The sequence below is a fragment of the Mesoplodon densirostris genome, chromosome 8 (genome assembly GCF_025265405.1).
Source record: "Mesoplodon densirostris isolate mMesDen1 chromosome 8, mMesDen1 primary haplotype, whole genome shotgun sequence".
NCBI classification, from domain to species: Eukaryota; Metazoa; Chordata; class Mammalia; order Artiodactyla; family Ziphiidae; genus Mesoplodon; species Mesoplodon densirostris.
This window is the reverse complement of record NC_082668.1, coordinates 7,590,919-7,603,528: the sequence shown is the minus strand read 5'-3', so window position 1 is coordinate 7,603,528 and position 12,610 is coordinate 7,590,919. Positions and strand designations below refer to the sequence as shown.

The 12,610-nt window shown below is 43.3% G+C and overlaps 1 protein-coding gene across 2 annotated transcripts in view; it reads left to right on the top strand.

Annotated features, from left to right (window-relative positions):
- Positions 1 to 4,767: 4,767 nt before the first annotated feature.
- GIGYF2 (GRB10 interacting GYF protein 2) overlaps positions 4,768 to 12,610 on the top strand; it is a 132,347-nt gene continuing 124,504 nt past the window's right edge. Inside the window, exons 1-2 of one of the 2 annotated variants that reach the window (XM_060105989.1) lie at positions 4,768 to 4,857; positions 10,060 to 10,125. The gene's annotated coding sequence lies outside the window, so the exon portion shown is untranslated. The remainder of the gene's footprint in view (positions 4,858 to 10,059; positions 10,126 to 12,610) is intronic. The other variant, XM_060105990.1, reaches the window with a different exon arrangement.

Below are 12,610 nucleotides of genomic sequence, written 5' to 3'. Positions count from 1 at the left end.
TCACCTACTCTTTCCTAATCTCCTGTTCTTCCTGCTCCATAGACACCTATGGTCCCCAGCCCCAGACTCCTTGATAACTCTGCAGAGTTGGCATTGCCGATCAATCTCTTCTTCCCTCTGTTCTGAGACTGGTTCCTGCTTCTACCTGGTCCTACTTGTAACTTCTCTCTGTCCACCAGCTACACCTTTTCTTCCCAAGAGCCTGTCTTAACTCCATACTTTTCCTCTCTGCAGTTGCTGGTAATCACTGCAGTTGCAGTGATTCCTCAGGATTTCAAAGATCTCCTCTCTATGGGTGGCTCTCAGGTTTTTAGCTCTGACCCCCTCTAATCTCCTTCATTTCAAGCTGCCTCTTTAAATTTTTGGATGATTGTATTAGTTTGCTAGGGCTGCTATAACAAAATACCGCCAATTGGGTGGCTTAACAGACATTCATTGTCTCACAGTTCGGATGATAGAAGCCCAAGATCAAGGTGTTGGCCAGGTTGGTTCCTTCAGAGGGCTATGAGGAAGAACCTGTTCTATGCCTCTCTCCCAGCCTCTGGTGGTTTGCTGGCAATCTTTGGTGTTCCTTGGGGTGTAGAAATATCACCTGGTTTCCTACTTTCATCTTCACACGGAATTCTCTCTCTATGCATGCATGTCTGTGTAGAAATATACTCTTTTTATAAGGACATGTGTCATATTGAATTTTGGCCCACCCTAATGACTTCATCTTAGCCTAATTACCTCAAAACCCTATCTACAAATAAGGTCACATCCTGGGGTACATTCTGAGGTTAGGAGGCCAGCATATCTTTTGGGGGGACACAATTCAATCTATAACGATGATGCTCCAGTCACTATTGCTGTGTAACAAATTATCCCAAAATTTAGTGGCTTAAAACAACTATTTTATTATGCTCATGGATTTGGTGGATCAGGAATGCAGACAAGGCACAGTGAGGATGCTTGTCTCTGCTTCATGATGTCTTGGGCTTGGATACCTGGGTGTGACTCGACAGCTGGGGCTGGCATCATCTGGTGGCAATTTTCACTCAAGTGTATGATTGTTGATGCTGGGACTTTAGTTGGGGCTATTGATGGGGCCAGTTACTTGGGCCTCTCCTTGTTGTTTGGGTTTCCTTGCAGAATGGCACCCTCAGGGCATTTGGACTTAACCATACATCAGCTCTTGCTTCAAAAGAGGCTGTGAGCAAACAAGCTCTATAGCCTTTATGGTCTAGCATTGGAGTCATCTCATTTCACTTCCACCGCAGTCTATTGGTTATAAGGGCTTGAGGGGAGGGGAACTGGACTACCTCTAGAGAACGTAGTGGCAAGGTTCTATAGGAGTATGTTGAACAGATGGTGTTGAACGGATGTTGTTGTATTTTCTTTAGAAAAATACATCTGTCACAGTTGATCAACCGGTGTTCCTTACAAATTAAATTTATTTTGAGCTAAACTCTTACTCCTCCCTCCCTCTAATGATCTATTATTTTCAAGTTCTCTGCTTCTATCAATGTTACAATAAAGCTGAAACTTTGTTATTATCCCTGACTAGGGCAGGCATAGTCTACTGCTGTAATTTTACAACTACTATTTGATGAAACATAGGAGAGTCAGAGTGAATAAAAGAAGAAAAGCGCCCTTCCTGAGGAGTAGGTAATCAAGAATTTATAGGTATTTTTTGAGTATCTACTGTGTACCTAGACAATGCCAGCTGCTGAGGATGCAAAGTTGAATAATGCAGTATGTGTAATGGTTAAAAGCATGGGATTCCGTAAGCTTTTATCATCACCACCATCATCATGCCTTAAATTTGTTTCCTGCTCTCTGAAAGCTTATACTTTAGGGCTAAAATTATGGCTAAGGCACTCTGGAAAATGGTTTGGCAGTTTCTGACAAAGTTAAACAAACATTTGCCATATAACCATCAATTTCATTCCTAGGTATTTACCCAAGTGAAATAAAAACCGTTGTTCACACAAATACCAGCATGTGAATATAGCAGTTTTATTCATAATCTCCCCAAATGGAAACAATCCAAATGTCCCTCAACTGGGGAATGGATGAACAAATATAGTGCATACATACAAGGAAATACTACTCAGCAATAAAAAAGAAGAAAGTACTGAAACATGCAACAGTGTGGCTGAATCTCAAATGTATGATGCTAAGTGAAAGCAGCCAGTCTCAAAAGGCTATATGCTCTATGGTTTTATCTATATGATATCATAAGGCAAAACTATAAGGACAGAAAACAGAACAATGTTTTCAGGGGCTGGAAGTGGGTGTGAGGGCTGACTACAAAGGATCATTGGGGGAACTTTTGTGGGCAATAGGACTATTCTGTACCTTGATTTTAGTAGTAGTTATACACACCTGTATAAATGTGTCAAAAGTTGCAAAGCTGGGGCTTCCCTGGTGGCACAGTGGTTGAGAGTCCACCTGCCGATGCAGGGGACACGGGTTCGTGCCCCCGTCCGGGAAGATCCCACATGCCGCGGAGTGGCTGGGCCCGTGGGCCATGGCCGCTGGGCCTGCGCGTCCGGAGCCTGTGCTCCGCAATGGGAGAGGCCACAACACTGAGAGTCCCACATACCTCAAAAAAAAAAAAAAAAAAGTTGCAGGGCTTCCCTGGTGGCGCAGTGGTTGAGAGTCCGCCTGCCGATGCAGGGGACACTGGTTCGTGCCCCAGTCCGGGAGGATCCCACGTGCCGCGGAGCGGCTGGGCCCGTGGGCCATGGCCGCTGGGCCTGTGTGTCTGGAGCCTGTGCTCCGCAACGGGAGAGGCCACAGCAGTGAGAGGCCCGCATACAGCACAAAAAAAAAAAAAAAAGAAAAGTTGCAAAGCTGCATACTAAAAATACTAAATTTACTATAGGTAAATTATACCATATATATAATTTTGTATATGTATATTTTATACATATATAAAATTACTAGCACAGGTGGCATAGCATCAGAGATGTGGCATGATAAGCCACATCAATAACACATGATTTAGGCTTTTTAAGATGAGCGGGAGTCATGCAGGTTGGTGAGAAATGGCATAAGTGTTGGGAATGGCATCATGACAAGAGGGAACAGCATGTGCAAAGGCTAAAACAAATTAGCATATTTGAGGACCTTCATACATGGGCATATCCGGAGCATTAAATTAAGGGGACAGAGGAAGGGGAGGGGAGCAATGTGGGTGATTCTAGAGTTCAGCAGAATGGGACTGTGAAGGATCTGTTCAAGATTCTGCGTTTATAACAAGCTTCCAAGTGAGGCTGATACTGCTGGTCCATTGATCACTTCGAGCAGCAAGAGACAGCATAAAGGTCAAGGGAGAACGTATTTCAGAAAGTAGGGAGTGCTCAATGACAATGAAGACGGGAAAGCACTAAGTCAAGATGAGGACTGAAAAATTCCGGTTATCTACCTGTAGGTTGAGGTGTCCTTAGAGCAAGCAATTGGTGGATGGGTCAGTATAGAAGCCACATTAGAATGGTCGATGATTGCTTGCCCGGTGTGGGAATCAGGCAAGTGCTTATACACACCTCTTTTGTGCTGTTTGGCTTTGAAAGGGAACAGAGAGGTAGGGAGGTTGTTGGAGAGGGAATTGGAATTTTTAACATTAACTTTTAAGATGAAAGACATTTGAGTATTTTTAAAAGCTAATGGGAAGGATCCCATAAATAAGGGAGAGGTTGGAGGCACAAGGAAAGAACGGGATGACCTGAGAAGAGTAGAGTTGCCAGATATACCAAATAAAAATACAGGGCGCTTGGACTTCCGTGGTGGCGCAGTGGTTAAGAATCTGTCTGCCAATGTAGAGGACACAGGATCGAGCCCTGGTTCGGGCAGATCTCACATGCCCGGAGCAGCTAAGCCCGTGCGCCACAACTACTGAGACCAAGCGCCTAGAGCCTGTGTGCCACAACAAGAGAAGCCACCGCAGTGAGAAGCCCGTGTACTGCAACGAAGAGTAGCTCCTGCTCGCCGCAACCAGAGAAAGCCGGCGCGCAGCAACGAAGACCAAACGCAGCCAAAAATAAAGTTAAATAAATAAATTTATATATAAAAAAATACAGGGCGCTCAGTTAAATTTGAATTTCAGGAAAATGATGAATAATTTTTTAGTGTAAGTATGTCCCTGATATCACTGGTGGCCTGCATTTCATTCGGCAACCCCCAATTGGGAGATTTTTAGGTCAAAGAATTATAGTCCCGGATGCACTAGAACGGAGCTGGAGCTCTAAAGTCCTCCCCTGCTGTCACATTCCAGTAATCTAGAATGAATTCTCAGTTCTTCCGGAACCGTCAACAAGCAGATAAACTGCTTTGAACCTCACCTCAGCTTTTGTCACTTCCCTATCTTCTCTAGGATGGCAAACGGGCAGGAAAATGCTGGATGAAAACCTGTGGAAAAGTTCTGGTGTGGAAAATCAGCTCCTAAATGATGCAGAGCTTTTTGAACTGCCAATGGGCTCTGGATTGGGCGCAGAGGACGGTGAGTCACACGGCGCTTGGCCCAGCTCCAGCTCTGGACACCAACTCTACTCAACTCAAGGGCAGGCTGGGAGCCCCGGCCAAAGGACCCACAGGCGCTTGCGCTCTGCTGCGGCCCCGCCCTCCTCCAGCCTGACATCCGGGGCTCGGGCAGAGGCGTGCCCGGGAAAGAGGGGAGGGAGGCTGCGGAAAGGAAGGATGTCGTGGGAGGCTGGAGGAGCTGGGAGGGAGGGGAGGCGGGGCGAGGGCAGAGCAGGGGGCGTGGCGGAACGAGCACGCTGTCACGTGACGTGCGTGGGGACGTGTCGGCCATCTTGTGTTGTTGAGGCTGAGGGCTGACTTGGGTTCTGAGAGACTCCCTGTCCCGGACCGCAGGTAACCAGTGACTCGGTCTCGCTCCCCTGCCCGGCTCCACTCCGCGCCCCGGCTCCGCCGTCCCGCCTGGGTCTCCCGGGCCTGTCGCCCGCGCTCGCGTCCCCGCCGCTCCGGCCTGACCCGGCCCAGCCGCATGGACACCCCCAGGCCGCCCGGCAGTCGCAGGGACGGTTCAGGTGCGGGGTCGGAGTGACTCCCCGTCCGGGGGCAAGCCGGACCCGGGCGCGTCTCGGCCGCCGAGCTGGAGAGCCCCTTCTTCCGGGGCCCGTTGGCATCGCAGGGGGAGCCGAGGAAGGGAAGAGGGTGGTGGGATGGCCAGTGTCAGGCCGGCTTGCTTAGGGCCAGAGGGCTCGCCTTCTGCTACCTGGTCCTCGGGGCCAGCCACCCGCCCAGCCTCGGGGTGCCCGGGGTAACAGCTGCTGCGGCCAGACAGCTGTTCCTGCCCGCGCTCCTCCCCACACCTGGTCTCTGGGAGATGCGCCCTTGCCTTCCTCGCCGAGCATCTGCACTGGGGAGATTCCTTCCGTGGCGAGAGGACTGGGTCTGGACCAGGCCTGAAGCCAGGTGGATCCATGATCGGAACCTGGGACGGAGGTTGGGAAGGTAGAACCCATGGCAGCTTTGGAACCCGAACGTTCACATCAGGTTGAAATAGGCATTAGCCTTAAGTGATAGTAGTTCCCCACGAAGCACTCAGAATATTTCAGTTTTGTGGCTGAAACATAAACCAAGCGACCAGAGAAGGGGGGTGTCAAGAAAGCAGGTTGTGTGACTGTGTTTGGGAAGCAGTAACGTTGCTTTGCATTTTTCTAGCACTGCTTTTTGTTTGTTTTTTTAAAAAATGTTTTCTTTCCCTGAAAGAGCACTTAAGCACACCTAATTTCTCTGTAAGAAAGGTAAGTATTTCAGTTTAACTTGCAAGAAATTGAGGAAGGGGCCAGAACCTGTGAACAGATTCTTATCCAGTGTTGTATACTTTGGATTATACTTAGTCAGTGTTAAATACCTTGGATTATAGGCAGTTTTGATTCCCAGTTTGTATGCATGGAAGATATTCTTTCCTCACATAATATTTCCTTTTTAGAATCCAGTGATTTTCTAGATGAAAAAAAATGGTCATTCTTTCTGAACATTAACTTTTATCTTTCTAATATTTGCAGCTCTGGCCTTTCAGAGTTTGTCTGTTTTGGTTAGAACACAAAGCGTTGTCTCATTTGTTGTTGTTTTTATGTGTTTTAACTAGTTAGTGTCGCAGCTTTCAGAGTGCTCAAATTGGAATATGTACTTTCCTGTTAACATCAAATGTTACATCAGTAGAAGACACTAGAAAAAAAAGTAAAAGTGGTATGTAGCTGGAGAAATGTTACACAGTCTTTTTGACATTTAATACTGGGGAATACACTGGTGATGGTGGTGATTCACTAGAAAAGAAAGGGCTTTGAACCTTTTCTATACTGGACAAAGCATTTTCGGATTTTGAGACTGAGGAGGGAGAAGGGACTATATGCTTCCATTCATTTATTCTTTCATTTGTGCATTTATTTGTTTGAAGAATATCGAGATCCTACTACACTGGTGGGTACTGGGAGCAAAACAGACCAAAAATTCCTGTTTCCATGGAGCTCATTCCTAGACAGATAAATACATACTTAGGTAAGATATGTAGTGTAGTGATAAGTGATGTGGGAAAAACATGAGACAGGGTAATAGGATAATAGGGAGCTGGGGGAGGGGTTAATTTGAGGTGGAGTACCCTGGGAAGGCCACGGGGAGAAGCTGGTATTTGAGGGAAGACCTGACAGAGGTAAAGGATCTATTCCTGTGGCTCTCTGGAGGAAGAATGCTCCAGGCTGGGGAAGTGAGGGCAGAGACCCTGAGGCAGAAACTGAAGTGGGAGCACATCAGGTGTGGCTAGGAAGAGTATGGAGGCTAAGCCTAGCCAGAGAGGCATGATCACAAGGGAACCTAGTAGGAAGTGTGTACCCAGCTCACTGGTTCTAAGATGAGCGGGGTTATTCAGTTGTCCAGGAGTCTTTTTCCACACCTCTTTCCTCCAACATGACACCCTTCCCCTCCCCCAATTTGGAAAATTCAGGATGCTCATATAATGTATTTCAGGAAATTGTCATGAAATAGCTTTCTCAAAAGTAAAAGTTTTTAAATGAGATTGATGATAAAAGGATTTTTCGAAAGAAATTGCTTTCTAAGAAGAGGATCTTTGAATTACTTCAGAATATTTGAAAACGTAGGGAAATGAATTTCCTTTGAAATTTAAACACAGGTCATTAAGGAATATAACCTGGAAGAAGTGTATTAACTCACGTTGTTTTTAACGGTAAAGAATTCCTCTTAATGATTTCTGTGTTGTCCAGCCTAGTTTGAAATTCCTCAGGGACTGTTCAACTAACTTGTTTGTATATCTTTTATAGCATTGTACACGTGTAGAACTTTCTGTGCTGAGTTTTTTATTCCTCAGCTTTGACCTTTCAGGCTAGTTCTTCAATTAATTTTATACTAGCAGACTTTTTCTTGGAAAAATTTTTTTTTCTGATTTTCTTTCAGCTTATCTCCATATTCTTATTACTGAGCTTTCATAAATGTCCTCTTTCATTTTAATTCATCTGAGGAATTTAATATTTTGGCTTTGAAATGCTTTTGTTGGTGAGTTGCATATACGAAAAGAATTTGTCTTGGCTTGCCTGAAAATCATGAGAAGTTAGGAATTGCAACTTCAGGGTGTGAGTGGAGCTCCTTGGCCAAGAGGAGACATAGTGATGCTAGCAAGGAGATAGTGTTTTAACGAATTGCATTTCTCTCTCTTGTTCCTTTGGTGAGTTTTTGAAATCACAGTTCCAAATTATAATGTCTTTGATGTCATATCAGCTCATTTGTTCTCATGACTCTGCATTTTAGTATTCCATATATCTATATTTTTGTTGACCTTCACACTGGAAGACGACACTATTGATAGTGATTGCTATCTGGGAGAACCACTTTGGGTGACCAGATTATTACTGTCCTGTTTATCCTTGACCTTCTAAAGGATCTTTGATTTGTGCCATTTTTTAAGACTGACTTCATTTGCCGTTCTCTGTTAGCCCCTGACGACTACATTTTCAGTACTGTTTTATTCTATTTCTTATAGATTATAGTGGGACTTGTCTCATTAGGTTGAATCTACAGCCTATGTTGGTGTTAATCCAGGTATATTAGAGGCAAGTTCAATGTCTGTTTTCTTCAGCAGTTCGAATTGCCTTAACATTATTTGGTCATTGTTGTAAAACTCTGAACCCAAGTTTTTTTTTTTCGCCCTTAACCCCCACTAGGATTTTATGGTGATTAAGTCCTAATATTTCCATTCATTTTTAATGCCCTGAAGAATTACATGTCTTTAAAAATATAAGTGGATTTTTATTCCACAGACAAGTACTTATAGTTAGACTCCTAATATTTCTTGACCAGGATAGCATTTTATTATTTTTTATGCTCTCAGATAACTGAGAAATATATTAGATTAATTATATAGGAATACAGAATGATACCTTTGTTGGATTGCCCATAATTTTAGTTGAGGTTGAGGGAGAAGAGGGGAGAGGTTTGAAAAACAAAAGAATATTCTCTTTTTTTAAAATAAATTTATTTTATTTATTTATTTTTGGCCGAGTTGGGTCTTCGTTGCTGCGCGCAAGCTTCTCATTGTGGTGGCTTCTCTTGTTGCGGAGCACGGGCTCTAGGCACGCGGGCTTCAGTGTTTGTGGCACGCAGGCTCAGTAGTTGTGGCTCACGGTCTCTAGAGTGCAGGCTTAGTAGTTGTGGCGCACAGACTTAGTTGCTCCGCGGCATGTGGGATCTTCCCGGACCAGGGATCCAACCCGTGTCCCCTGCATTGGCAGGTGGATTCGCAACCACTGCACCACCAGGGAAGCCCCAAGAATATTCTCTTAAGTGGCCAAAATTAATTTTATAAAAATATTTTCAAAGTATGATACACTTCCCTACCTCATTTAATTAAGGAACACAATTTTATATTTTCTTGTTAACTACAGCGTTTCATTGAAATTGAACTTTATTTATAGTTATAATAATAGGAGATACCCTAGAGCTTATTCTCTTGAGTTAGGCCCAGAGAAGAGTTTTTATTACCTAGTTCTTCCCTCTTTTGCTTCTGCTTGCTCTTATAAAAAGTAGAGTGCGGGACTTCCCTGGTGGCACAGTGGTTAGGAATCCGCCTGCCAATGCTTGGGGATATGGGTTCGAGCCCTGGTCCGGGAAGATCCCATCTGCTGCAGAGCAACTAAGCCCACATGCCACAACTACTGAGCCTGTGCTCTAGAGCCCACGAGCCTAGAGCCTGTGCTTGCCACAACTAGAGAAAGCCCACGAGCAGCAACGAAGACCCAACGCAGCCAAAAAAAAAAAAAAGTAGAGTGCAGTGGATAAAGTTGGATGACCTTTTGGACATTGTAACATGGCTACTTTTTTGCAAAATTAAATCAGAGGTGGAATTGGCTTTTTCAAGTTGCTTTCTTGCTGTTAGTAAAATTGTCAACTTTAATTTTTACTGTTTTTTGACTTTTTAGCAGCAGCCTTCAAAGCATCATTTGATTTTAGCTAAGAAATCACTTAGGGCTGTTGTTTCAGTCCATTCCTTGTCACTTGAAATATCACCATCTTGTGGATTTTTAAAATATTGTCTCATCAGAGCATTAAAAAAAGGTTGTGATTTTGCAGCTGAAAGCACATCTGGAGCTTTGCTCCTTGGATGTTTTGGCAGTGGTCGTACATCTTGGGGCTCATTGATTATTTGCATAGGATACATGCTGTATTGCCGTCTTGCTAGCTGTCATTTTCTATCAGATATGTTAAAAAAGTTAATACCAAATCCCTGTAATGTAGTTTTGGATGAAAACCCCAAATAATCATTTCCTGAAACCCTGTAGTGGTGCTCATTTGTTAGCTTCATCAGAATCACGTAGAACTTCGGTTAAAAAAAAATATTTTTCAGTCCCATTCCAGAGCTACTGAGAGAGACTCTTTAGTTGTTAGGACAGGGTATCTAGATTATAAGCATATCAGGTGATTCTAATATTTTAACCAGGTTTGGAATCCATTTCTTATAAAACGTTCATGATAAAAATTACATTTCTAACGTTTCCTAAGAGATTGCTGAGTAATTTACTTTAATACTTTTATTATTTACAGTGTTAAAAGGACCTGAATAAAGTCTGCTCAAACCTCCTGCTGTGAACCAGCAGAACTTTTGAACAGGTGAGTTTTGAAGGGAAGCACAAAGCCCGAGGGCTTATGCAAACAGATAATTTTTGCTTTTAAGGCTCCGGTTATTTTTGTCCTATTATTTCTCCTGAAGTTATAGATAGTAGATAGAAACAACTTCTCTGGTACCACTCAGATCCCTTATGGACCATGAGAGTAATCATACCCTTTCTGCATTGATCCTGGTGTGAATTTGTGTCTTAAATTGTCATAATGATTTTTTGATGGCATGAAACAGGAAGAGGAGTGCTTTGAGGGGAAGGGTAAGGAGGTACCTTAAGGCACCCAAGAGCAGCTGGCTTCATGAAGGACATGAACCGGAAACTGGGAAGCATTCAGGAGACACGGTGGTCCAGAGAGCACTTTTCTCCTTGCGGGCTAGTAGGTGTCATCTCTTGTCTCTTTATATCTTGCTTTAGTTGTCTTTCCACACTCTGGTCTTTTCTGCTTTAACAAAAACAGAAGAAAATTGCTACTTCATTCTTGGAGCCACATATAAACTTAAGCTCTGGTGCCACTAGCCAACTGGTTACTAGCTCAGTGTCCCCACTTCAGATTCCTGGGAGGGAAAATTTGATTGGTTGAACTTGGTCCAAATTTCCATTATTGGTCCAATTAGTGTGGCCATGGGGTTGGGGTCTTGAAAGGTCCCACTCCTAAGAGTGGGGGCAGGTCTCAGAGGAGGTGGAATGTAGCCTTTTTGAGTCAGAATCCCACAGAAGCTTCTAGATGTTTTTCCTTTTCCTAGAAAAATTCCTGTATATATCTTGTCGGTTTCAATTTACGTGTCCTGAAGAGTTAAAATATATGCGTATCTTTTTGGTGAATGAGGCCTAGTAGGTCTCACCAAGCATTCTTAGAACTTCCTAGGGCAGTGTTTAACAAAACTTCTTGATTTGGGGGTTCAGAGGACCATCTAGGGTAAAGGTTTAGTAAATGAACATAAGCAAATAAGATACTTAGTTTGTGGAAAAATTCATTGTTTATTTATTTTTCATTGATTGCTATTATAAATTTTAATTTCTGTGTACTTTTTACAGTATTAAGTAACACTTGATTATGAGGAAGCCATAGAGAATTTGAAGGGTAGGACTTCTATATATGAGTCTATATTCACATTATTTGAGTGGTAGCAGGGACTTTCACTTTTGGGAAAGGATCAGGGAGACAGTATAAGCTTTTGTATTACATGTTTTTGTATACTAGAATTATTAGGTAATATTGAAGCAAACTTTTTAAAAAATTAATTTATTTATTTTTGGCTGCGTTGGGTCTTCCTTGCTGGGTGTGTGCTTTCTCTAGTTGCCGCCAGTGGGGGCTACTCTTCGTTGCGGTGCATGGGCTTCTCATTGCATTGGCTTTTCTTGTAGCGGAGCATGGGCTCTAGGCACGCAGGCTTCCGTAGTTGTGGCTCGCGGGCTCTAGAGCGCAGGCTCAGTAGTTGTGGTGCACGGGCTTCGTTGTTCCGCGGCATGTGGGAACTTCCCAGACCAGGGCTTGAACCCTTGTCACCTGAATTGGCAGGTGGATTCTTAACCACTGTGCCACCAGGGAAGCCCCGCAAACTTTTTTTTTTAATGGAGCATTTTGAAGTTCTCTTTATTTTTGTTTGTAGCTTGTATGTACTTGGTAGCATCTAATTGCTTAAGTCATTTTTTATAACTCACATCTTGTTATGTTAGTATATCAGTGTATCCAGATTTTGTTTGATGCAAAGCATAGGAATTACTAATCAGAGTGATATAATATAGAATGATGTATGGAATGACAGACCACAGATGTGACTTCCTATGATTTTTTTTTTTTCCAGCCAAGGTTTCTTTAGCAGATTGCAGCTAAATTCATTTTTAAGGTGGAAGAGTCCTTTCTTATATTGTACATATTCTTTAATCTGGGTGTTGAGGTAAAGCATATGTAGGGCTTTGTGAGGCTTAAAAAGATTTCCACATAATCAGTGTAAAACTTTCACAGGCTCTGGGCATCCCTCTCTGTAAAGGATTGGCTTGTGGTGAGATTATCAAATGATATGGTAATGTTTATGGCACTGTAATTTTTCCTTGAATAGTTAAGTGGTTGCTAATTTTATTCTCCTTTCACCAAAAGGGGGAAAAAAGAGAAACATTTATATATTGTTCAGAAGCAGTGGGGAGAATGGCAGTAACAGTAATAGCTTTTTCTTGTAGTGATATTGTGGCCAGTATGTTCTTTGGGAACAAAGCTCCTTTTATTCTAGTTGTCCTGAACCTGGAGGAAGTCTTGGGAGCTCTGGCCACTTCAGTATTGGTCCTTTGCTTGCAGAGACTGACAAAGAATTGGCAGAAGTACTGTCTTGGTACTTAATAATTGGCAAATCATGGCTCAGTGCTTGAAGAGATGGTTACATCCAGATTTCATGGTCAGCCCCTTGGGAATTGAGATGTTGTTACCCAGACGGTGGCCAGTTGAGTAACTGGATGAAGCCGTCTTGCAAGATCAATGG